Source organism: Mus caroli, unplaced genomic scaffold (genome assembly GCF_978045245.1).
Source record: "Mus caroli unplaced genomic scaffold, Mus_caroli_1 scaffold_10, whole genome shotgun sequence".
Classification (NCBI taxonomy): domain Eukaryota; kingdom Metazoa; phylum Chordata; class Mammalia; order Rodentia; family Muridae; genus Mus; species Mus caroli.
This window is the reverse complement of record NW_028227265.1, coordinates 111178565-111205364: the sequence shown is the minus strand read 5'-3', so window position 1 is coordinate 111205364 and position 26800 is coordinate 111178565. Positions and strand designations below refer to the sequence as shown.

General features: G+C 42.0%; 1 pseudogene; it reads right to left on the bottom strand.

Moving 5' to 3' along the window:
• The window catches only part of LOC110300125 (chromobox protein homolog 3 pseudogene), a 30605-nt pseudogene extending 4579 nt beyond the window's left edge, over window positions 1-26026 (bottom strand).
• Between the last annotated feature and the right edge of the window lie 774 nt (window positions 26027-26800).

Sequence of the window (26800 nt, the reverse complement as noted above, 5' to 3'; positions counted from 1 at the left end):
CCAAGTTTCTCATCTCCTCCTTTTCTTGTCACTTTAATTTTATTTTCTGTCTCTCTGACTTTATTATGGTAAGCACATCATATGCATGGAATCCCACAGCATCTGTCCTTTCGTAAGCAGCTCATTCACATTCATCTTTGACAGACAGTCATTTCCAAAGCTGAATGCCATCCTGGTGTCTTGTACAGTCATTCCTCTGCTCATAGAACTTGGGGATATTTTGCCTTTGTTTCTTGTGACCAACACTCATGTAAGCATCAGGATGCAAATATCCAATTCATTTCATTTTCAGTACTTTTGGGATATATGTACAAGAATGTGGGATGCCACATGTGCCGTTGCAGAGTGGCACAGGCTTCTGCTGGCCACCACACATACATAGGCAGAAAAGATTTTGGCCAAGATGAGGTTTTGAGAATTGACCAAAATTGGCCAATCAGAAGAGAGAGAAATTGACCAATCAGAAGAGAGAGAAAGTAACCAATCAGATAAGAGAGAAAGTAACCAATCAGATAAGAGAGAAAGTAACCAATCAGATGTAGGAATGCAAATGAGGTTGTAAGCATCAACCAAACACAACACAATCCGGGTGTGAGACACGCCTCTCCTAGGCCTATATAAAGCAGCACCAGGGCTGGGCTGAGGGTCTTTTCGCCTCTGCAATCAAGCTCTCCCAATAAACGCGTGCAGAAGGATCCTGTTGCAGCATCGTTTTTGCTGGTCGAGTCGGGCGCGCAAGAAGTGGTGCCGAGAACCCAGGACGAAACATCTTCAGGCACGAGCGAAGACCCCCTGCTACAGGGAGGATTCAGAACTGCATCGCGGGGAAGGAGCGGTTAATAAAGGTTCCCGTAAAACAGGCTGCCGAGAAGGATCCAGCGTGGATTCAGAACTCTTCAGCTGAGGAGCGGTGTTAATAAAGTGTTCCTGCAAAACAGGCTGCTGAGAAGGATTCAACTGCGTGGATTCAGAACTCTTCAGCTGAGGAACGGTGGTACCGGTAAGTATAAAGAAATTAAGGTAAGTCTCTGAGAGGTATGCTTTCTTACGCAGTAGGTGTAGGAGTACCAGGAAGGCATATCAGAAACAGAGAGAAAGGAAAAAGAAGACGCGTGTAGAAAAATAAGTAACTTAAGAAAAAAAAAAAAGAGAGAGAAAAAGAAAGGAAGCTAAAAATAAAGATACAAAGGATAATATAAAATATAAAGATACAAAGGATAATATAAAATATAAAGATACAAAGGATAATATAAAGATATAAAGGATAATATAAAAAATGAAGAACAAAAAATTAAGTCAATTTACCCTCCTCTCGAGGACTTTGACTAAAGAGGCAGCCTTCATCAAAGGCTTAACGATAGCTCTCAGGGAAAGAGGAGTAACTATTAGAAGCAGCCACTGTGCAGAATTCCCAGAAGAAAGAGAAAAAATGAAAATAAGCTATTTCAGAGCCCTCCTAGGGACAGAAGGAAAACGGGAGACGTCCTGCTTCCTCTCTGACTCCTATGGAGAGATTCTTAGCTCTGGTTAGGATATCTGTGTCCCTTTGAGCTGTCTATTGTCTGTTTTTGGTGCACCAAATTGTCTATATGTTTGTCAATTCATGTTTGGATGATTGAATGATTGTTGTTCTGTGTTTCATGTTGAAAAATAATAAAAAGCAGTCTCAGTCTGCACAGCAAAAATTGACAAGTTAGCTGCATAGTGGCTGGGAGTCAAGTACAGCTGAAAAAGCCCTGTTGAGGGCCGATTGCAAATGGAGCTTTTAAAGAGGCAGGCAGCCTTTTGCTTGTAACAGAAAGTTAGCTTAAAATTGGAAACTCAAGGTTGGAGTCATTCTAAACAACATGAACGAACCCAAGAAAACAGGTCATATGCAAAAGCAGTGTACAAAGGGTAGAAAGAATAGGTTTGAAAAGAAAGTACACATCTTTACAAATAGAAGGAAAAACCTTTCAAGGTATAATGGATACAGGAGCAGATAAAAGCATTATATCTAGTAATTGGTGGCCTGCTCCTTGGCCTGTTAATCAATCATCACATAGCTTACAAGGATTAGGATATGAGGCTACCCCAACTATAAGTGCAAAATCCTTACAATGGAAAGATAAAGAAGGAAGGACAGGGCTTTTTCAACCTTATGTACTCCCTTTACCTGTAAACTTATGGGGAAGAGATGTGATGTCAGCCATGAACTTTATACTGACAAATGATTATTCTCAGAAAAGCAAGGAAATGATGAAAGGAATGGGATATATACCTGGACTAGGTCTAGGAAAAAGTTTACAAGGTAGAATTTCACCAGTTAAAGCCACAGTAAAAGCAGATAAGACAGGGCTGGGTTTTTTCTAGGGGCCACTGAGGAGCCTTTGCCCATTCCGTGGCATACAGAGGACACGGTGTGGGTGCCTCAGTGGTCTTTATCCTCTGAGAAATTAAAAGCAGCTAAAGAATTAGTACAAGAACAATTAGACTTGGGACATGTAGAACCCACACAATCACCCTGGAACACCCCTATTTTTGTTGTAAAGAAAAAGTCAGGTAAATGGAGATTGTTACATGACCTCAGAGCCATTAATGCACAAATGCAAGTTATGGGTCCTGTACAAAGAGGACTCCCCCTACTTTCAGCTCTACCTAAGGATTGGAAAATTATAGTAGTAGATATTAAGGATTGTTTCTTTTCCATTCCGTTAAACGAGAAAGATAAACCTAGATTTGCATTTACCCTACCTTCTGTTAATCACATGGAGCCTGATAAAAGGTATCAATGGCGAGTGTTACCCCAAGGAATGGCAAATAGCCCTACCATATGTCAAATATATGTAGGAAAAGCTTTACAACCAGTTAGAGATGGTTTCCCCTCCTTAAAAATTTGTTGTGTGGCGCACGCCTTTAATCCCAGCACTCGGGAGGCAGAGGCAGGCGGATTTCTGAGTTCGAGGCCAGCCTGGTCTACAGAGTGAGTTCCAGGACAGCCAGGGCTACACAGAGAAACCCTGTCTCGAAAAAAACCAAAAAAAAAAAAAAAAAAAAAAAAAAAAAAAAAAAAAATTTGTCATTATATGGACGACATTGTGATTTGTGGACCCGAAGAAGAAAGTATACAGCGAGCTTATGGCTTTCTTAATGAAACTTTAAAAAATAATGGCTTGATTATTGCACCAGAAAAGGTGCAGCAGTCTAATGTTAGTCAATTTTTAGGAGCCACTATTACTTTACAGTGTGTTACCCCACAAGAGATTAGTATAAGAAAAGATCATCTAAAGACATTAAATGATTTTCAAAAATTTTTAGGAGATATAAATTGGATTCGACCTTATTTAAGGATCCCTACTTCGGAATTAAAACCTCTATTTCAAATTTTAGAAGGTGAATCACATATTACCTCATTGAGACAATTAACACCTGAGGCTTCTGATGTTCTTAGGAAGGTAGAAGAAGCAATCCAAACAGCACAGCTAAATCGTATAAATGAGCAAAAACCTTTTTGCCTATGCATATTACGAACCATAAATTTGCCAACTGCTGTATTATGGCAAGATGGTCCTCTAGTATGGATACATCCACATATATCCCCTAATAAGACTATAGAGCATTATCCCACCATGGTGGCAAATATGGCCCATAAAGGCATAAAAAGTTCAATTACTCACTTTGGAAAAATGCCGGATAGCATAATTGTCCCCTATACTGCTGCACAAATGCAAACATTGTGTGCAACTATAGATGAATGGGCTATTCTTAGATGCAGTTATTCTGGTTTAATTGATAATCATTATCCTAAACATCCTTTATTACATTTTCTGTTATTACATCCAGTGATATTTCCAAAGGTAACGGCTAACACTCCTATAAAGGGAGCCATTGATATTTATACGGATGGATCCAAAACAGGAATTGGAAGTTATGTGATTAATGAAAAGGATGTGAGGTTGCAATTTACACCAGGAGCCCCTCAATTGGTAGAATGTTTGGGGGTTTTAGAAGTCTTTAAAAGATTTCTTATGCCCATAAATATTATCTCTGATTCTGTTTATGTGGTTAATGCTGTACTAATGTTAGAGACTGTTGGAAATTTTAAGCAGTCTAGTCCAGTAACTGAAACTTTGATGAAAATACAAAATTGTATTTTGATGCGTGAGCATCCCTTTTATATTCAACATATTAGAGCACATACATCATTACCTGGACCTATGGTTAAGGGTAATGCAATTGCTGATTCAGCCACCAGAGATACGGTTTTCCTATCACAAAATTCTATAGAAAGTGCAAAAATTTTTCATCAACTTTATCATGTCCCTGCTTCTACATTACGACAAAAGTTTAAGCTCACACGAACAGAAGCTCGAGATATTGTCCTACAGTGTGGTAGGTGTGTAGAATTCATTAATGCACCTTCCGTGGGCGTTAATCCTCCCGGAGTGCGACCCCTAGATGTTTGGCAAAAGGATGTCACTCATATCCCAGCTTTTGGGAAATTACAATATGTATATGTGTCCATCGATACCAGTTCTGGTGTCCTACATGCCTCTCCCTTGTCAGGGGAAAAAGCAGTTCATGTCATATCTCACTGCTTAGAGGCTTGGGCTGCATGGGGTAAGCCCCTAGTGCTAAAGACAGATAATGGTCCTGCATATACTTCTTCTAAATTTAGCCAATTTTGCAAACAAATGCAAGTGAAACATATTACTGGACTGCCCTATAATCCACAGGGCCAAGGCATCATTGAGAGAGCTCATCGTACTTTGAAACAATATTTGCAAAAACAGAAAGGGGGAATAGAGGCTATGACGCCAAAGATGGCTCTATTCCTTACAATATTTACTCTTAATTTTTTAAAATTGGATGATGCTGGAAGATCACCAGCCGAAAGGCACAGACAATGGCCTCAATCGCCCAATGAAATGGTCAAATGGAAAAATGTCCTTGATAATAAATGGTATGGCCCGGATCCTATCTTAATCAGATCCCAGGGAGCTATTTGTGTTTTTCCACAGGGTGAAGAAAATCCACTTTGGGTCCCGACGCGACTGACAAGGACCGTGAAAGAGCAAGATGAATCCCAAGATGATCCTGCTATTCCTGCTCTTGATGATTGAGACCGGGATAAGTATACCTTTGTGGGCCATAGTAAGATCATGGCCAGTACCTTTACCGGTACATTCCAATTCTTCCACCTTGCCTTTGTTTTATGCAACAGAATGTTTTCTGGATGCGCCTTGTGCACGACAAACTCCTCAAGAGCCACGGGTGTATAATAGTACGAGTTTTCATTTAAATTATACACTATGCTTTGTGCATGATGTGGATAGACCTTTTACACCCTGTATATTTTTAAAGAAAAAGATTATCTCTAATTGGGCAGATCCCATTATCCAAAATAAAGTGAGCTCTGGAGTGTTACTTAATGCTTTAACGCAAGTCGTCCAAGGAGCGCAATTAGGCTCAGATGATGTTGGAAATAATATAACTTCACCTATAAACATCACCACTATTATGATAAAGGGAAAGGTGACTATTCCCAAAAGATCACGATGGCCTGTTGGCAATGCTACTGCTAAACGCAGCGTGCCCTGGTGTCATCCGGACCTCACATTCCTATAGTTTTTTCACCTTGTCAATCAAAAATTTTTCCTCGAAAAGAAATAGCAAAGGGTTTTGCTTTGTCACCTCCTTTAGATTTTTCTGTAATGAATGATAAGGAAGATGCTACAGGAAAAGAAAATATTTGGCCATATTACCAATGGATTTTAAGTAATGAGGCAGGTGCTAGTACCAGTCTGTCAGCCTTTGCACTGCTGACTGGCACCTTTCATGAGATACTGAATGTTTCTGCCACACTTTCCAATACCTCTGCTCATTTAGATAATGTGACAACTAATAGAGTTATCAGAAATATGACTACCTCTCCAGTAGAAGTTTGTGTTAGTCCTCCATTTTTCTTTATATTGGCTGAATTTCAAAATGATACAGAATGGTTAGATTGTACAAATATCACTTGTTTTTTGACGCAATGCTGGAATGGAACCAAATCCTTAGCCTTAGTGGTACAGCTACCAATCTTGGTCCCTGTACCTGTTGAGGCAGATCCAGAGAAGTTCCCAATAATGAGTCTAATTAGGCAGAAGAGAGATTTTGGAATCACAGCTGCCATTGTCACTGCCATTGTAGTGTCTGCAGCATCAGCGGTTACCGCAGGAATTGCTATGGCCAATCAAGTTAATAGTGCTGATACCATAAGTCAGATAGCAGAAAAAAAGTCTGAGGCATTGCTCACTCTGCAAAGGGTGGATTCTCATATCGCCTCAGGATTAATGTTAGTGAATCAGAGAGTGGATATTTTACAGCATAACATGGAACAGATGATGGATGTCATTCAAATGAGTTGTGAGGCATCCACTCCGCATGTATGCATTACTCCCAATAGGTATATTAATAATTCTTTTATTAAAAGTACAGACCTATCGAATTATCTGAAGGGAAACTGGTCGCAGGAGCTGGACAGGCTGCAGAAGAGGCTGCAGATACAGATCCTGAACCTTAATGGAACCAGAGTGGAACCTGTGACCTTTGGAGACTTTACCTCTTGGCTTTCCTCTGCTTTCTCTTACTTTAAGGAATGGGTGGGAGTGATTTTGTTTCGTGCTGCCATATGCTGTGGACTGGCGCTCATGCTCTGGTTGGTATGCAAATTTAGAACACAACAAAAACGTGACAAGGTGATTATAACTCAGGCACTATTGACTATTGAAAACGGCGCCTACCCCAAAGTTTGGTTATCTATGCTCAAGAATTAGTCAGCATCTGAGTTCTCTGCTCTTGCACATGAGAGAGACTCAACAATCATTGATCAGCCCTTGCACATTGATGCATACGACAAGGTGATCATGATTTCCCCACTAATTCATTTTTTGGCTGGCCTCTTTTGCAGAGTTCGCCCTAGGTCATTTAGCAGTTACTGTCACACAGCACTGGGGTATCCAGAGACGGGCAACTTTCCTCATGCACAGGCCAACCTAAGGCACGGGGCCGGTGGTGATAGGGTTACCCTACGACGGGAAAAGACTGTGACATTGGAGGAACGACCTAAAACAGGAGCCACAGCAGATGGACATAATTGCACAGGCCTAGTCCAGTCTCATTTTATTAAAACAGAAAGGGGGAGATGTGGGAAGCCACATGTGCCGTTGCAGAGTGGCACAGGCTTCTGCTGGCCACCACACATACATAGGCAGAAAAGTTTTTTGCCAAGATGAGGTTTTGAGAATTGACCAAAATTGACCAATCAGAAGAGAGAGAAATTGACCAATCAGAAGAGAGAGAAAGTAACCAATCAGATAAGAGAGAAAGTAACCAATCAGATGTAGGAATGCAAATGAGGTTGTAAGCATCAACCAAACACAACACAATCCGGGTGTGAGACACGCCTCTCCTAGGCCTATATAAAGCAGCACCAGGGCTGGGCTGAGGGGCTTTTCGCCTCTGCAATCAAGCTCTCCCAATAAACGCGTGCAGAAGGATCCTGTTGCAGCGTAGTTCTTGCTGGTCGAGTCGGACGCACGCAAGACAAGAACTGTTGAGTTACATGATAAGTTTACATTTTACTTTATTTCTCATTATTATATGTGAGATCCATATGGGTCGGTCCCAGTTTCTCTGCCTCATTGCTAAAACTATATGTTTTCTATCATATTGGACATGGTCATCCTAGCTGGTATGAAAGGTGATCACTGTAGTCTTGATACACCTCAATCTCAATGGTTCATGATTATGAAGATCTTCCCATGTATTGTGTTCATCATTTGTGTGTGTTCTTTGAGAAATATTTATGCAAATGATGCAGCCAACTTTACTTTTAATTTTTTAAAGATTTAAGTATAAAATTTAAAGTTCTGATAATTATTTGGCTTTTAATTGTTATATTATGTGTGTGCACCTGAACATATGTATGTGCAGCAGAGGCCAGAGTTATAGGTGATTTTGAGTCACCTGATGTGGATGCTGAAAACTGAACTCAGTACCTCTAGAAGAGCAGCAAGTATTCTTAATTTTTAATCTACCTATCCTGCTCTTGTACATAGTTTTAATAGGTTATTTTTTCTTCAGTTATGGAATTATAGGTGTCCTTTACACATCATCTCTCATATGTTACATAATTTCTCTCCCTTCTGTGTTTTATCTTCTTAATCTCTTGATGTCTTTTTGATTCCCAAAGTCACTCAAATGAGTGAGGAATCATCTTTCTGTGTTTTTCTGTCACACTAGCTCATTGTCAAGATCAATATTCTGAAATTTTCCCCCTACATTTACTTGTAAGTGTTCTACTTTCACTTTTTACACACTTTATGTATTATGTGACACTTGTAAGACAAGATAAGGCCTGTGCTTCACTTTTGTGCGTGGATGTGGCTTATCTCACCACCATGTGTACAGGGCTCTCCTATTCTAACTTCATAGTCTTGTCTTGTCTTTTTTTTTTTCCCCAAGGAAGATATGTAACATGTATAGGAGTTCCTTTCTGGGGTTTCTCTTCTACTGAAGTGAAACCTATCTTGTTCCATTGCCACATTATTCTGATGACTTGGGCTTTGAAGTAGATTTGAAATCAGAAAGTGTGTACCTGCCTTCTTTGATATTTGTATTAGTTGCCTTTCCATAACTTCAGTCTATGCATAGGAGAAATAGTCTAATGAGTGTTCATTTCAGTTCAGAGCCATTGGGCTTCCTACCCTCTTGTTCTGTGTCATGGCATTCAGAGTCCAAGCCATTAGCTTTTTCAAGACAGTAATCCATGCTAAATGCCTGGTGTAGGGTGAAAGTGGGAGGGAGTCTGGCCCTGGACACAAGCCCATGCTCTCCTATCTATTTTGACCTTCAGCCCAGCAGCTCATCTTGGACAAACACTTCTCAATTTGTTGTTTGCTCTGAGCCCATCTCCAGAGCACTGAATTGTTTGGGTTTTATCATTATGTCAATGTTTATTCTTTTTTTGAGGAGAGAAAGAAAACTTATGACCTCTTCATTCTGCTCTCTTGGGAGGCAAGCTCATCCACTTCTGTTTGTAGACTACTTAATTTGATTGATTTTTCTAAGCCCCGAAGAAAACTTCTAATCAGAGTTAAACAAGATTAGATAAAATCTATCCTTTAATTTGGCAAGATTGGGCAATTATTTAAGGAACATTCACATTATAGTTGGATTCTAAGTTTCCAGAACAGAATGAGCCTGCAGCTCTCTGACATGTGTTAAAAGTCATCATCAGAGCAGAAAGCCAAGAACTTGATAGAGATGTCACTGGCCTGGGCCTGGGAGGGAGGAGTATTTGCCGAGCTTGTCTGTCTGCCATTTTCTCCTTAGTATTCTGTGTTATTTAGAAACCACTTTAGACAAATGATGTTATTGATCTGAGAGAAATGGGTTGACAAATAAAAAACAAATTCACAGTAGGTAATTTGGGGACAGAATTTTCCCTCATGAGTTCCAATGTCATAGAGAATATACTATGGGTAAATCAGGATTCCAATTGCTTTTGTCTAGCATATTATCCTCAATCCTACTTAGGATATTAGAGCTCAGAAAGAGAACTTTGGGTTGATTTGGGAAATACTAATGTTTGTTAGTAATTTTTTTCTCAGCATCAGAACAAGATGCTAGGTAAGATAAAGGGCTGAATTGAAGTCAACCCATTGCCTTTTCATTGTTGGTCTTTTCCTTTGTGACTCTCAGAATTTGCATCTGTGAAATAATATGAGGTCTACATATAATGGACTAATTCAATGTCCAGGAGATGAGCTTTTCCAGAGAAAAACATAACAATCCCTGAGGTATTTTAGATGAGTTTTCATATAGGTATCTCTATTTATATCTAGAGATACCTATTTATATCTAATGTTAAATTGCAGAAGATTATGTCCCTATTTATATATCAAATGGCAAAAAAATGGGTGAGACAAAATTATTTTCCAAATTATAAGAACAAAAATTAATTAATGAAAGGGCTGGAAAATTCCGAAGAATAACCAGTTCATGATGGAGCATGGATCCAAAGTGAGAAAAACCAGTAGTTCTCTTCCAGTAATTCATGCTGAGGCAGGTGGAGTCTTGTTGAAACATCTTCCTGCTGCAGTGAAAGCTGAGAGCCTTTGCAGAGTCTCTTCATACTTGAGGCTTAACAGATTGCCTTTGGGACAACAGTGGCCACAATCAACAGTCTGCTTACCAGTGAACAAGCCACATTCCAAAAGCACTAACATAACAAGAACCAGCTAATTTCCCAGCAGTCTGGGCAGCTGCCACAGCTGTGGAAGACCTTGGCAAGCAGTGACCTTAGATGTTCTCATTTCTGAGATCTAGGACAATAGAGAATTTTCTCCCTGTCTCCTCAGTAAAGGTCTTCATCTCTAGCCTGGGCTGATCTTTCTGACTTTGTGGTTCTTCTTGGGAAAATAGGATCAGCCCAATATGAACACACAAGCCCAGGACCTTCCCAAATGACACTCTGATGTTAGATACATTTGGACACACCCCAGACACAACAGTAGTTTCCAGATGCAGTATTCAGGCATTACAGATATGATTCTGGGAGGTACTAAATCTAGGAAACCTGGACAGAAACAGGTGTCAGGTCTCTGCTCTGAACTACTGAAAAGGCGGGGTGAAGAGTCACCCCATCACTGCCCCAGTCTAAGCTGGACATGGAGAAGCAAGGCAGCTTCCATAATGGAGTTCCCTCTGTATGTTGGCACTCTGAGCTTGATTGATTACAGTCCTGGAGAGAAGGGAACCTTGCTGGGATCGATAGAGTGTGGGGTGCACGACACTGACAAATGGACCTGCCAAACCTGGGCCAATGGAGTTGGCATCTCCCAAATACATTATAAATATCAAGCAGGTCTGCACTTCCAGGGAGAAAATTTAATCAGCAGTGTAGCAGCCAAGTTGGAAGACTTTGTCTCATCGGGGGTCTCCATTAAACCTCAGCCTGGAAGATTATAAAGTTGGATTTTTTTTTTTCAGGACGAATTACAAATTCCACAGGATGGAATGTGTTGCCACATTCCAGGTTAAGGCAGAGACTCTCAACAATGCACCTTTCTTCTAGAAGCACTATGACCAGTCTGTCACCAGTTGCTGTCAATCTTCACACTGAAGGACAAGCGGCATGCCTTCATCTACCCATCAGGAAACCTCCCAATACATTAGGGTGACATATGAGCAGGTGTTGACAGCTAGCTCAACTGTTGGGTGCAATATTTCACCAAGACTATAGCAGCAACATGCATGTCATCTAGCCCATATCCTGTCCCTACTTTTAGATTTTGTGGCCTAGGAACAATTGGCTGTCATACTGGAAAGTAGTCACCAGTTTTTCTGTCAGCATCTTTCAGGGATTCCAGTTTTCTTTAACAGCAAGATCTACTGTAAATTATACATAATACCTCCCACTTCTAACAGGAAGGACTGAACAGTCATTGGTTAAGTTTAGTGGTCTGTATGAGCCACTGTGCGTCTAGTGAGAAGTTCTAGCTACCTAACCAGGCAACCAAATAGGCATCTTGTCTTTTATGAAGTTTAACCAAGCATCTGAATACCTTCTCAGAGGCCACACAGCATCTCCCCCACATCAAGCCCTATGTCTGGACACAGTCAGGGCAAAGCTTGGCTTCAGCTGCCAGTGGGAAGGAGACTGTCCATTACCCAATCTATAGACTTGCCCCTCCTTTGGCTATCCAGGAGGCTACAGCTGTACTAGCTATAAGCTTGTCTTTGAACACAAAGGCAGGTGGAAGGAAGGGTTCAGCAAACACAGCTACCCCCATGAGCTGGGATCTGCTCACCTGCTACTTGAGATGGAGAAGGAGGCTCCACTACCACTGAAAAAGGCTTAACTGGGAGGGGGGCATTTTTAGGAGGCCCTCTTCAGCCAGGTAACCTTGGCTGTGAAAAGACTTCTCCATCTGCCCCTCGGATATGACACAGTCACTCCTATCTTCTGAAGTGCCCAGAGAGCTTTCCCATGGCAGATATGACAAGATGTAACATGTCAGCTTAAGTCTGTATCATGCCTACACGGAGTGCCTGTCACTTGGGACACATGAGCAATGCAGTAGAGCCCTGATCTGTGACCTGTGCTGCTAGAACACTGCCAGTGTAATTAGACAAACAGGAAAGGTGAGATGGGGAAATTCAAAGAGAGGGAAGTAAGAATCAGTGCACCTAGACAGCTCAACAATGAAGTTAAAGGGCTGTTTTATGTGGGAGTGGGTTTCTGGTAAGGGTAGAGAGCCACAGGCTACATGATTAGGGATAATGAGAAATTAGGAGTTAAGGACAGCAAAATATTTCATTTACAGTACCAATCAGAGATATAAACTCCCTAGGAATGATGTAGCAATAAACTTGATAAAATCTCTGCAGTCACATCTTTAACAAGTTTTTGGAAATGCCCGAGAGGAAAGAGATACATTAGGAAGACGGATACAGTACCGAAGAGGAAAATTCACCACCGGGAACATTTCAAAACTGCTCATTAGGGAATTTGTCATGGACCTAATTAATGTGCAAATGCGCAAACAATTTTTTCCTGGAACTAGAAATATGGAAACCATAAACAAGAGACTTGGGAACTTTTTTGATAAAAATACTAAAATGAAGAACTCTGAGTGAAGGCTAGACCCGTCAGATATGTAGCAGACTGTGAACCTTATTAATAAGAGCACAGCGGTGTACTGTTTGAATACACCTGGCAAAGGAAGAAAACAGAAATGGATTATGTGTGGAGAAATGTAAGATGCTAAATGGGACAGGAGTCACCGGAATAAGGTACACTGAATACATTTCACTAAAGCAAGTGGAGAAATCAGGGAAGAATGATGCTAGATCTGCTCATACAGCTAGACTCTGAATACGTTAAGAATACAATGCATGTAAATGCAGCCCCGTGGGAGTGCTGGAAAAAAATGAGAAAGGAAAGGGAAAGGGGAAAAGTCACCCTTGATGTTGATGTGAATGAAAAGGCACATTTTGAATTTATCTGTGTGTGTGTGTGTGTGTGTGTGTGTGTGTGTGTGTGTGTGTGTGTATGTGTGTGTATCTGTCTGACTGTGTGGGCATACATATGTAGAGGTCTGTGTGTGTCTATGTGTCTCTATGTATGTCTGTCTCTATGTGTATGCGTGTGTGTGTGTGCCCACAAGTGTGTGTGTGTATATGTGTGTGTATCTGTCTAACTGTGTACACATACATGTGTACAGGTCTATGTGTGTCTATGTGTCTCTATGTGTGTCTATCTCTGTGTGCACATGTGTACATATGTGTGCGTTCATGTGTGTGTTGTGCACAAGTGTGTGTGTTTGCTTGTAGAGGCCAGAAAAGGGTACCATATCTCCTACAGCTGGAGTTAAAGGGAGTATCTGTGAGGCAGCCACATGGGTGCTAGGAGCCAAATTTGACTTCTCTGTAACAACCCCAAGTTCTCTTAACCACCAAGACATCCCTCTGACCCAAGAAGCACATTTCTTTCAACTGTTCAATAACCAGAATCCACAGAAGATTGGAAACTTAGACTAAGCAGAAATTTCAAACATTTACATGTAAAGGCATGAAATTCACAGTGTAAATGGCAAGCTGGGCAGACCGGGATTCATGTCACAGACTAGGGATGGATTTTGAATATATGAGTGGTTCATTGAATCACAAAATGCAGTCGAGCACACACACATGCACACCCTCATGCTCTCCCAGGTTAACCCTTCAGTGGATCATGGGCAGGCAGAGTGGGGCCCAGTACTGTGTAGCCACTCAAGACGCCTCCTTAAAAACAGCCGGTGTGATGGTTGGTGTGAGATGCTTACTTCTTTTCATGTCATTGCTGATATCCATGTACCTACTAATCAGCCAAACCCCGAAAATGCTCCAATTTGTGATCGAGGAATTCCATAAGGCAAAGATGCAAAGCAAAAGTAGCCAATGTTGAAAACTATGGAGTTCTACCTGGGTCCCCGGAAGATACCAAGAATAGTCACAGTTCTTCACCTTTGCATGGATTGACTCACTGGGCTCAAATTTCTTATTCAAGACTCGATTCCATTTGCCTGTCAGTCATATCATACAAAAAGCAAATCTGTCATTTAGAATTGACATAAATGTCTCCTTTGTGCAAACCCCAGGTCTCTGGGTCTCCTCTGGTAACACACTGAAAGGAAAAGATAATTTGAATGTCAGCTACCGTCTCAGACAACCCACAGATGGCCTTGGGATGTAAATTAGTGAAGGCATGGATACATTATTATTTTAAACATTTTATTTTAAACATTATGACCTGTGAGAGAATTTAAAACTGAAAGGGAAAGATGAGCTTTGAGGTGTGACTCCCCAAAAGCTGGATCTCAGCATCCTGGCATCCCCTCCCCAACCCACCACTGGCTGCCTTAGAGGGCTTCACAGAAGTCTTCTGGCTTCATGGGGTTGATGTCACCCATCTCCTGCTGTGCCAGGCACTCTACTATCCAGCCATATACTAGCAGCTCTGCAAGGCCCTGCAGGGAAGCAGGATTAAAGTGCTATTTAAGAGCTTGAATGTGTGGCTTTTCCCTTCCTGCCCAGCTTAGGTTGAAACAGTGTTTTTACACCTCATAAATGAGGTCCTTGCAATGAGAGTTAAACCAGATTTCTAAGCTATTAGTGTAAGTTTTATTGTCTTTTATATCATGTTGTCAACACTAGTGTTAAAAGAAAGTTTAAGCGTACTCACATTCTCTATGTGTCCACATGCTCAGTCCTCTAAGGAGAACTCAGGCTGTTTTTGTTGCTTCCCTATGCCTGCCCTACTTGCTTGTCAACCTCCACCTCAATTACTGGGGGACACACAGGCTGCAAGGAAGGGTTCAGACTGTGTACCATCTGCCCCACCCTCTCTTTTGCTTTTGTGCTCCATGGAGAAGTAACATCATTGAGCAAGTGTCCAGCATTCCCACCTCTGTCTCCTCTGCTGTCTGTGTTTGATTGACATTCAGCCTCCCAGGCTCCAAGAGCAGTTGTCATGGAGCTCGTGGTATGAGTCTGCTGAATTTCCACTCTTTATGGGACTCCTAGAAACTTGTAGCCAGGAGCGTAAGGTAACCTATGACCTTCCTGGGTAAGGGAAGTAACCTAATAACAAACCCAAACATCACCAGAGAGGAATCTGAAGCAATGAAAAGGCTATGTTCCCCCTGATGCTCTAGTATAGATTTGCAGTTACTGCAGAGAGAGCGGTCTTCAAGCAATTAGTTCAGTGGGTCAATCAATCTGCTAGTTTTCTTCCTTTCTTAACTTTTCATAGTGTAAAAATATTCAAGTCATGGTGCTGGACAACTGCAAAACCTTTCCACAACAACAGGCATCATGGGTATGTTCCCATGCAGCTCAGAAACCCTCTGACAGTTAGTGAAGGCTGGTATTCATGGCCAGTGTAACCTAATCTAGAATCACCTAGAAAAAGAATTTCAATAAGGGAGTGTCTAGATCACAATGGCCTAACGGTGTGTCTGTAGGATTTGTCTTGTTTTTGTTAATGGAAGTAGGAATATCCACTGTGACTATAGGTGGTACTGTTCCCTAGGCAGGGCATTCCAGGCTACTAACCGAGTACAGTAAATGCATTAAGCATAAGCTTGCATGCATTACATCTCTCTGCTCTTGACTATGGCTCTGAGGAGCTGCTTTGAGCTCCTGATGCCTTTACTTCTTTGTGATGATGTACTACAGTCCACAGGTGAAAATAAGCCCTATGCTCCTAACTTATTTTTGTCAGAGTATTTTATCACAGTGATAAAAGCAAAACTAAGACACAGAAAGAAAGCAATCCTTGTGTGGTCCCTTCTGCTACCAGTGACACAATAAATAGGTACATTAATTAGTTGCTCTTTGTACTGGAGGACCTCTGATTTGAGCTTCCAGTTTTTCCTTCTCTTTCCTCTACTGATGCCATTTCACTGTCCTGTGCCCCTTAGATCACCTAGGTCAAGCCCACAGCATGGGACTCAGGCCTTCATTGTCATGACACCTGGCTCGTCTTCTTGCACAGTCATTGGCTCAAGAGTAGGTTGGTGAATAAAAAACAAGAGTGACACTGATAAGTGGATATTAGCCCAGAAACTTAGGATACCCAAGATATAAGATACAATTTGCTAAACACATGAAACTCAAGAAGAACGAAGACCAAAGTGTGGACACTTTGCCCCTTCTTAGAATTGGGAACAAAACGCCCATGGAAGGAGTTACAGAGACAAAGTTTGGAGCTGTGTCAAAAGGATGGACCATCTAGAGCCTGCCATATCCAGGGTTCCATCCCATAATCAGCTTCCAAAAGCTGACACCATTGCATATACTAGCAAGATTTTGCTGAAAGGACCCAGATATAGCTGTCTCTTGTGAGACTATGCCAGGGCATAGCAAACACAGAAGTGGATGCTCACAGTCAGCTATTGGATGGATCACAGGGCTCCCAATGGAGAAGCTAGAGAAAGTACCCAAGGAGCTAAAGGGATCTGCAACCCTATGGGTGGAACAACAATATAAACTAACCAGTACCCCGGAGCTCTTGACTCTAGCTGCATATGTATCAAAAGATGGCCTAGTCAGCCATCACTGGAAAGAGAGGCCCATTGGATACACAAACTTTATATGCCCCAGTACAGGGGGACGCCAGGGCCAAAAAGTGGGAGTGGGTGGGTAGGGGAGTGTGTGGGAGGGTATGGGGGACTTTTGGGATAGCAATGGAAATGGAAATGAGGAAAATACCTAATAAAAAGTATTTTTAAAAAAAGAGTGAGCTCCAAGCTCTTTATTTAAATGATGATGGGACACACTCTCCTTTCTCTGCATAGGCATCTAGAGAGTTTTCTCCAGGCAACTTCAACCAACTGGGGGCACAGCAGCAGAGGGAGGCTGGAACAAATGAATATGAGCAGAACAGGTAGAGGGATCTTCTTGTTGGTCTCACTGTGAGTCTCCTGCTCCAACGAGGCCTGTCCCTTAGAATTATAATGCTGGCTTTAGCATCATTATACAAGGTTTTTAGTGTTTTTGAAACTATGACATGAAGTGTTTGTGTGGAACCCAGGTGGAAACAGCTACTTCCCCACCATTGCTATCTGCACTGGGGCTATGACAAGTCACACCTCTGACCCCTGTGCAGCCTGAACCCATGGCTCTGACAGGGAAAAATAAATGAACCCTGGGAAATAATTACTGACTACTGTTCGTTTCTATCTCAGAGTACTGGAGTGTATGCTTATCAGGCCCCTAAATTCCACCCTCGCTGGAAGTGTGTATAGCAAAATGTAGTTCCTTGTGTGCCTCAGATAAAGCAACTTAAACACAATGCATTGCTGGGAAGATCAAAAACCTCTACTGATGACAGTGGTTACCACACACACAGGGGTTGTTAGGAAACAGGAGAGCACTTCTCAGTATGACACTTCATTGTAATATAGACTCAAACCACATCAACAAGACGCAAACCGGACGATCCTATAAAGTATGACCAAAGGATTGCATTATCTGGCCTGTTTAATAAGCCCATTTTGATAAATAGACCAAGGCTCAGCACCTTGTTAAAGTGGGATAACAAATCTTTACCACATATGATCGTTGCGCTGTTTTGGAACTCACATCTAGTAAAATAATCCTTTTCTCCAAGAGTAAAAACACCCAAAAAGATCAACCAGGAAATAAGAGAAAAATACTAAATAGGGGTAAATCCTATGCAAATTTGTAGCTCATACTCTGAGGGGTCCAAGTCTCTCAGTCTATTCTGAACACTGAGGAAAAACTATATCACAGACTAAGCAATTATCCGTAATTTAAAAATACCATAGCCAAAGCAATTATCACAATAAAAATTGTTCTTACTGGTTCGAGACGCTGGAAGCACAGGATAAAGGCAGAGTACCTGTGAGGTTTGCTCTCTGCACCCTAGGGAAGGATAGATAAAGGAAGAGGAGGCAGCTTTCTAAGGCTTATTGGCCCCTCTCACCTGCACAGGAGACCAGTTTCTGGTGATTTTCTATACAGGAGTTTTAAAAGGACACAGCCCTTCCACATGATCTCCAGAGAGGATCATGGGATACAGGCTGAAAGAGAGCAAAGATCCCCCCAGGCTGCACACCAGCAGGCCTCCTGCCCTGCATGCAGTGTAAGCCAGCAGAATCCTAACACCCAGCATTGCCTACACAGGAACACCTCCCTTCCCACAATGGCCATCTGGCCCCTGCTTGTCCTGCTGGCACTGTTCTCCCAGCTCCATTCCATCCACCAGGTTCACCTGTGTGAGCATGTCATCATCCATCCCTGAATTGTGCTCATCTTTCCCATAGCTCCGCATTGCTTCAGCTATTCAAAATGCAGTGGGTATACAAATTAGAGCCCACACCATGCATTCAATTATAATGCCTGAAAGGCAGGTTTGGAATTGTAGCATAGAAGATAGAACTTGCATTCTGCCTGCACAAATCCCTGGGTCAGAGCCTCAGTACATTTCAATACATACATACATACATACATACATATACACATATATACATAGATATGTATACATGCATGGATGAATACATATATAAAATATATGAATGAATAACCCTCCGGTAGTTTTCCATTGCCTCGCCATTTGGACTGTTTCCTCAAACCCCATCTTCTCATTTATTGTGAGACTGTTACATTGGAAGCTCAAGAGTCCCAGGTACTGTAGATGGACTTCTGATGGACTAGCATTGTCAAATGATCATAAACAGATGTGACAGGAAGTTCTGAGAGTTCCAGATGAGTCAGCATGGTTCATAGAGAGCTGAGAAGGACCACCTGAGACCACTCTCTTGGCATGTGAACAGGAACTTCCTAGGAGGGGGCTGTTCTGGAGCTCACATGGATAAAGGCATCATGGTATGGGATAGCTAAAACGGTACATGGATGAAAATATCCATGTTGCAATCTCGGCTATCCCATACTTTATCTTTGCTGTGTGTACTTGAGGGGTCCTTCATCCTCTACTGGGACAATGCTCCCTCTTAATGAAGCAAAGAAATTGCGGATGACTTTGGAATTTGTCTCCAGCTTTACTAGCTGTGACTCTACTCCTGAAAATTAGCACTCTGTGTCTCTTTCCTCTTACGATGCTGATAGCTTTGCATAGTAATTACATAAGGACGTGTCCATAGCAACAACATGAAGACAGGACCATTTCTACCAGGAATTCACCACCCCACTGAGGGGCTCTTATAACTTAATTACATTTAAGTCTCCGCTCTTCTGTATAGTGTGGGCATAATAAGTTTTATTTAAAAATTATCTCAGGGACTTCTGGTCCTAGGAATGAGAAATTACCTGTGAGTAAATTTAGCCTCCGTTAAAGGCATGGGAAAACCTGGATGGAAAAACAATTGCTTGTAAGCACTGGGCACTGACAGATTTGGCATTGCAATTCACAGGAGAAAGTGGCACCTTGATGTTCAGTGATGGGTCTCTGGGACTTCCCATATTCTTCTCCATAGTCAGAAGGATGGTGTTGGTTAGCATTTGCTCTGGAAAAGTCATTTCAAGGATTATTATAGAGTAGATAGCATTTGGAAGCTAATGTCTCCAGCCCAGAAAAAGGTTAGGCATTTTTTATAGCAGATAGTTATTCTTTTTTTTTTTTTCTGCAAGGAGAAAAAAAAATCATGTTTCATTTAATAACTAGTTATATCTTACACATGACTAACAATATATTTATACTTTTAAAAATCTACTTTCAAGTATTTTTCCCACATATTTATTAGATATTTTCCTCATTTACATTTCAAATGCTATCCCAAAAGTCCCCTATACCCTCCCCATCCACCCCCACCCTGTTCCCCTACCCACTCACTCCCTGGTGTTCCCCTGTACAGGGGCATATAAAGTTTGCACTACCAAGGAGCCTCTCTTCCCAATGATGGCTGAGTAGGACATCTTCTGCTACATATACAGCTAGAGACACGAGCTCTGGGGATACTGGTTAGTTCATATTGTTGTTCCACCTATAGGGTGCCAGATTCCTTCAGCTCCTTGGATACTTTCTCTAGCTCCTCTATTGGGGGCCCTGTGTTCCATCCAATAGATGACTGTGAGCATCCACTTCTGTATTTGCCAGACACTGGCAAAGCCTCACAGGAGACAGCTATATTAGGGTCCCTTCAGCAAAATCTTGGTGGCATGTGCAATAGTGTCTGCGTTTGGTGGCTGATTATGGGATGGACCCTCGGGTGGGGCAGTCTCTGGATGGTCCATCCTTTTTTCTAAGCTCCAAACTTTATCTCTGCAAGTCCTTCCATGGATATTTTATCCCATATTCTAGGGAGGAATGAAGTATCCACGCGTTGGTTTTCCTTCTTGATTTTCTTGTGTTTTAGAAGTTGTATCTTGGGTATTCTAGGTTTCTGGGCTAATATCCACTTATCAGTGAGTGCATATCAAGTGACTTCTTTTGTGATTGGGTTACCTCACTCAGGATGATATCCACCAGATACATCCATTTGCCCAAGAATTTCATAAAGTCATTGTTTTTAAGGTGAGTAGTACTCCATTGCATAAATGTACCACATTTTCTGTATCCATTCCTCTGTTGAGGGACATCTGGGTTCTTTCCAGCTTCTGGCTATTATAAATAGGGCTGCTATGAACTTAGTGGAGTATGTGTCCTTATTACCAGTTGGCAGACAGTTATTCTAAAAAAAAAAAAAAAAAAAAAAAAAAAAAGAAAGAAAGAAAGAAAAAAAAAAAGTTAAGTCTGCCAAGGTCTGCATGGCTTCAGGATTAACCTAACTGGGCCATTATGGAATTATGAGATGACAGAAATACATAGACCAAACCTGGAATAGGATGGGCTTTACAGCACATTGATTTTATACATCTTTGTATGGGAGCAAGCTCGGGCTGTAAACATCTGAGAGGAGAAAGTTATTTTAGACAATATCTGCACACACTATTAACAAATGCACACAATCCAAAGGAAGACATTGTCATTTCTGGGAGTCTAAGGCATTGGGACTTTAAAATGTTCATGCTAATGTCAACACTATACATTCACTGAGTCATACAATACATCACCTGTGTCTCCCACAGGTCCCAGGATATGGAAGGACTCCTGCTATGATGTGAAGCTACACTTCCTCCTGGCTTGGCCTGTGCTAGAAACTCCAGCAAGTACAGAATCAGGCTGAGTTCACGGCTAAGTGATCAAGCACTTTTCTCCTAATTGTGAAGTCTGATATCACCTCATAGAAAAAGGAGAGAAAAGCCAGACTCTAACAGGTCCTGAGAGAGTAGAGGACAAAGATTGAATGCAGACAAATGCAGGGGCCTCTGTGCATGTTTGGGGTTGTAAAACCCTTCCTGTGGTTCAAAAGCAGACAGTCTGATCATGCTAAGGCATGATGGGTTGGGAAAATGAGGACCCCATAAGGCCTGCTTCTTGTTTCTCCCTTCACCTCAGGCTGAGCTTTGCTGAGAAGGAAGATGACATGTTTGGAGTTACAGTGGTTCTGTTGCTAGGGAACTTTAGTTAGGGATCCCTATGATTAGAGATAGTCACTTATGTGTCTCATGATGTGAAGGGAGTATTCAATTTCACAGACTCTTTAGACAGAAGACCGTGAAGGGAGATAAAACCAGTGTCCCCTGTGCTGCTGTGGTTGGTGGCTACTGTTGTGGGGGAGAGGTAAACTTTAACAGGGTACTTGTCTTCTGACACCCTCACATATGATATAGCATGTAAACATGCTTGTACATACATACACAGAGAGAGACAGAGAGAGACACACAGAGAGAAACAGAGCAGAGATAGAGAGACAGAGATAGAGAGACAGAGATAGAGAGACAGAGAGAGAAGAGAAACAAAGATGAAACATACTTTACTGTATGCATGGAACATAGAAGACTCTAGCAGCATAAGCAGTCACACATCAGCAAATGGAGTCTTCAGTGGAAGCCGTGGTATTTTGTGCTTCAGGTTATCAAAGTCAAAATCATTATTAAAATGCTTTATTATTTTATGTATTTCTACAAAGCAAAATTAGAAAAGCAAAAAATAAAAGGATGACACTAATTATAATACTGAGCATTTCTGATTGGGAGATTATCTTGTCTTTCAACAGAAACCTGGCAAACTGTGAAGAGCAGAAAGCATGTCACAGGATAGACAAAAGCCCAACTTCAGCTTCCAACTTTTTGTGTCACTCAAATTTCACATTAGCTACTCACAGTAGCATATGAAAGTTGGTTAAATCTTACTTAGTTTGATGGCATTTTAAGGAAATCAATGTTATATTTGATGAGTTTAAATGTGAGAAGAAGCCTCATATGGGATCCATCACACAGACAACATAGTACCATCTCAGAAAAATCAGCAAGGGGAAAGAAAACGATGGAACGGAAAAGAGAACAGAAGGTATCTCTGTAAGTGCAAGCACAAAACTGCTTTCTCAGGTAGGTAGATAGATAGACAGACAGACAGATCTGAGATAGATAGCTCTGAGATAGATAGATCTGAGATAGATAGATAGATAGATAGATGATAAGTAGGTAGAGAGATGATATGTAAGTAGGTAGGTAAGTAGGTAGATACATACATAGATGATAGATGATAGATTGGTTGACTGGTGGTATACAGATGACAGATGATCAGTGATAGATAGATGATAGATAGATAGATAGATAGATAGATAGATAGATAGATAGATAGATAGATAGATAGATAGATGATGTATAGATAAATAGATGATAGAAAATGATAGATAGATAGATAGATAGATAGATAGATAGATAGATAGATAGATAGATAGATAGATAGATAGACAAATTGATACTTTTTCATCCTATCAATTCTGCTCCTCCAGAGAGCACTGACTGATACAACATGATGAATAAACATTATGAGATTCCACTCCTTATTCTGTGTAATTCCTTGAAAAGTAAAATTTACTTGTGCAAACCTATTTATTGCAAGGCAGTAGCACCTTCAGATTTTGAACAATGACTATTATAAGCTGATGGATGTGGAGCATTTGTGATGTGCTGTAAACTATTTAAGCCCCTTCCTAGTGGTAGCTGTTGCCCAAGAACCTCGGTACGTAAACAAAGCCCTTCTCTGTTCATTCTTGCAAAGCTATTGGTTAATTAGCTGATTAAATAAAAATTTTGAGACTAGAAATGTGAATGTGATTTATGACAGCAGCTGCGTGGTTGGATGACATTTTGTGGAAGCCCTGGCCTCATGATGGGGTTCAGGACTCAAGTAGTGACTCTCTATTGTTCACTGGCTGACCTCTTTTGTTTCATTGTGCCATAATTAGCTATGGGATTAAATTGTGAACAAAATTCTAATTGCTAACTTTAAGGTATTCAAGTGGCTCACCATTCAATAGAAACAAACTGTAATTATTGTGTGATTTCATTATGTTTTACATCAAATTAAGTATGTACAGTTTTCTCCTAAAACTCACATCCTAGAATCATTGAATGGATTAAAAGCTGGACTGACCTAGCACTATGTTTGTTAGCCAATGTCATTAAATTATTAATTAAATATGCATTTACTCTGTACAGCCTGCCTTCAGTATTTCACATCTTCAGGTGCCCTGTCTGATAACATCAGTGGTGCTCATTCATTTCTTCTTTGTGATATTTATTGCACTGTAATTATGGGAAACAGCAGCTCATCTGGCCAGCTCTTCCTCTCCAGTAAGATCCATGTTTCTTTTCCCCTGTTCTCCATGGCATGCTTATTCTGTGCTCAGCACTGACACCTGGCTGCAGTATTACTGCCAAGGCCAACACAACAATTGAACATCATGCCAACCACTAAGCATTTCTTGAACAGGCTATTGATCTCAAGGGTCTGACTTCAGCCCTATTCCATACAACACAATAAAATCTCTTCCAGGTTGACATTTTATCCCTGTATGTTTGTACGGAAACTCTGTCTTGGGGGTTGTGGTCCTGGTACAGACTTGGATCTCCCTGGACCTGATTCCCACATCCTCTCCTGACCTCTACTCCTAAGGCCATCTCTTCTCCTTCTGGGATGTCCAGAATCCCTTAACTCACATAGTATTCCTTATCATGATTGTGGACCTTCCAATCCATTTAGGGTGACATTTCTGAGATATAGCTTGTCTACTGTGCATGTTATCTGTAGTATTGTGATGGATTCTAGCTCATTCCATCCTCTTCCAGCTGTGATACTGAAAGACCCCCGTAGGGAGACCCTCACTCAAGTCTCGGGACCGCCGCGCACCCAGTAGGACACTGAGACCGGTTCTTGTGATCACACGAGGAAGTTTATTGAAAGTGAGACAGAACGAGACAGGACGAGAGCTCAGGCCAGCATGCTGGGGTCGAGACTCATGCTCCAGGCGGGAGTAGAGGAGTTTCGACCCCGGCCTGAAGTTTTACAGAGCTTTTAAAGGAAAAAACCACAAACCAGGGGAAGGGAGGGGAAATCATAAATATTTTCAACAATTAGATCATCGATCATGCGCTACCTTAGGCAATGCTTCTGGGGCATTGAGACATTCTACAGAGGTCGTTGGAACATTATGATTGTTCCAGGAAAGGTAAGGTATGTCCCGGGAGTGGCTGAGGCCTGGGGACCAGATGCCTATGACTCAAGTGTTTATGACCTTAGCAGGTTACCAGGAATTTTCCATTCTTCATTCCCCACTCCTTTTTGTGAAAAGCTCTAATCTTAGAGCTAGATGCTATCTTCTTGCCAAAACTGGTATTGCTGCCGCAGGACCATTACCTGAACAGCACTTACTCTTTCCTTTACAAAGGTCACTAGTCTATTGAGAATACACGGTCCAAAAGTAAGTAAGAGCATAAGAATTATTAAGGGCCCAGCTATAGTAGAGAGAAGGGTAGCGAACCATGGAGACCTATTAAACCAACTTTCAAACCATCCTTGTCTGTCTTCTCTTTCTCTTCTACGCATATCTAAGCGTTCTCTGAGCTTGGCCATAGAATCCCTGATTACTCCTGAATGATCAACATAAAAGCAACATTCTTCTTTTAGGGCAGCACAGAGTCCTCCTTCTTTAAGGAATAACAAGTCCAGTCCCCTCCTGTTCTGTAAAACTACTTCGGACAGGGAAGTTAAAGATTCTTCTAATTTGGTTATAGACTGTTCTATAGCTCCAAGATCAATATCCATAGCTGCACGTAATTCTTCATAATACTGGGGGGTCTGAATTAAGGCAGCGGTACCTGTACCTACTCCAGCGGCTATTCCTAGTCCAAAAAGTACGGCCAAGGTTAAGGTGATAGGTTCCCTCTTCCAGCGGACTCGGTGATCAAACTCATCTACAAAGGAGCAGTCATCATGATACAGGAGTCTAGGAACAAGTTGAACCAGAATGCAGAAATCTTTGGAACCATCAAAAACAGAAGTAGACACACAAGGAGTGAGACCTGTGTTGCAAGCCCATACTGTGTCCCTGGGGGGCACTAGATATTGACCACCTTCACTAGACTGGACGTCCTGGGTCTGGTTACAGAGGTGCCGTCTGTTACGAGGTACCTGACCTAAACAAAGTCCACTTCCTGAGACTGCTGCCAGAGTCAACTTTCTGTTCTCCCCCCAAGGGCATAGAGAGTGGTCTGAAGTTTTGTTATAAGTCCTGATCTGAGCAATTCCTTCATAATAAGGGGGGCTTGAGGCATAGCACAACCAGCAAGACCGAGTAATGTTGGGATTAGTGCGATTGAGGACCAGGAATGCCCCCTGTACTAGGCTAAACAAGCGATTCTCAGTGTCTGGGGGCCTGGGAGTAACCCGATCTAAGGAAGGAGTGTGAGTCTTGGCCAAATTGTCTGGTGGAGTAGGTTTAGGAAGCGGTGCTGAGGGCTTTTCAGCTAGAACAGAGTTAGGTCCTACTGGTTGGGCTGGGGGGCTACTGATGCTCAAACGAACTATGACTGACGATCCAGGCTCCCCGTTATAGTCATAAAAAACTACTCCCCATCGCATGCCCCTTATCCCATGCCTTGGAGTCCTGATTTTTCCCTGTGTCTGTAAATTTGATCAGTATTCTATCTAGATCATCAGAGCGACAGTCAGTTCTTCCATACAGTTCCATTATGGCATGTGGTCCAGGCCCTGTGTTCTGGAAAGAGAACTCAGCCTTATCAGGGGCATGACTACTAGCCCATTTCCAATCACCGTCATTGGAAGTAACACAACTCCATTGGCCACAATAAGAGGAGGCTAGCCCTCCACACTCGGACCGCTTACCGTGCTCTGGGCAGCAATAGAACCCATAACTTCTTACTAAATTAGGGGGAGTGCTTCTAGCAGCTGGAATAATCTGTTTGAGGCAAAAGGTTAGGTCTGGCCACCACGTCCCTGGTGGTGCCGGTTTGGAAGCGGTATACAAGACCTGATCCGAATCAGGACCGAGAACCTGCCAAGTTAAGGTCAGAGGCTGGTGTGGGTTGTGGTCCTTCAGGCCTAGGGTGATTCTTGCGACGCAAGCGAAGCTTAAGAGGATTGTCAGTAGCTGCCACCGTCCAGCTGTCTTCATCCTGGCTAGGAGCCTTCTTGACGTGGGAGGCGTGAATCCAGGCGGCGATTCCGTCTACTTTTACTGCCGTGGGGGTTGTTAACAGCACCAGGTATGGTCCTTTCCACCGAGGCTCAAGAGTACCGGCTCGATGTCGTCTGACAAGGACCAAATCTCCAACCTGGAACCCGTGGGGTACTGCTGTAGTCCCTGGTGCATATGCTTCTTTGATCTGGTCCCAG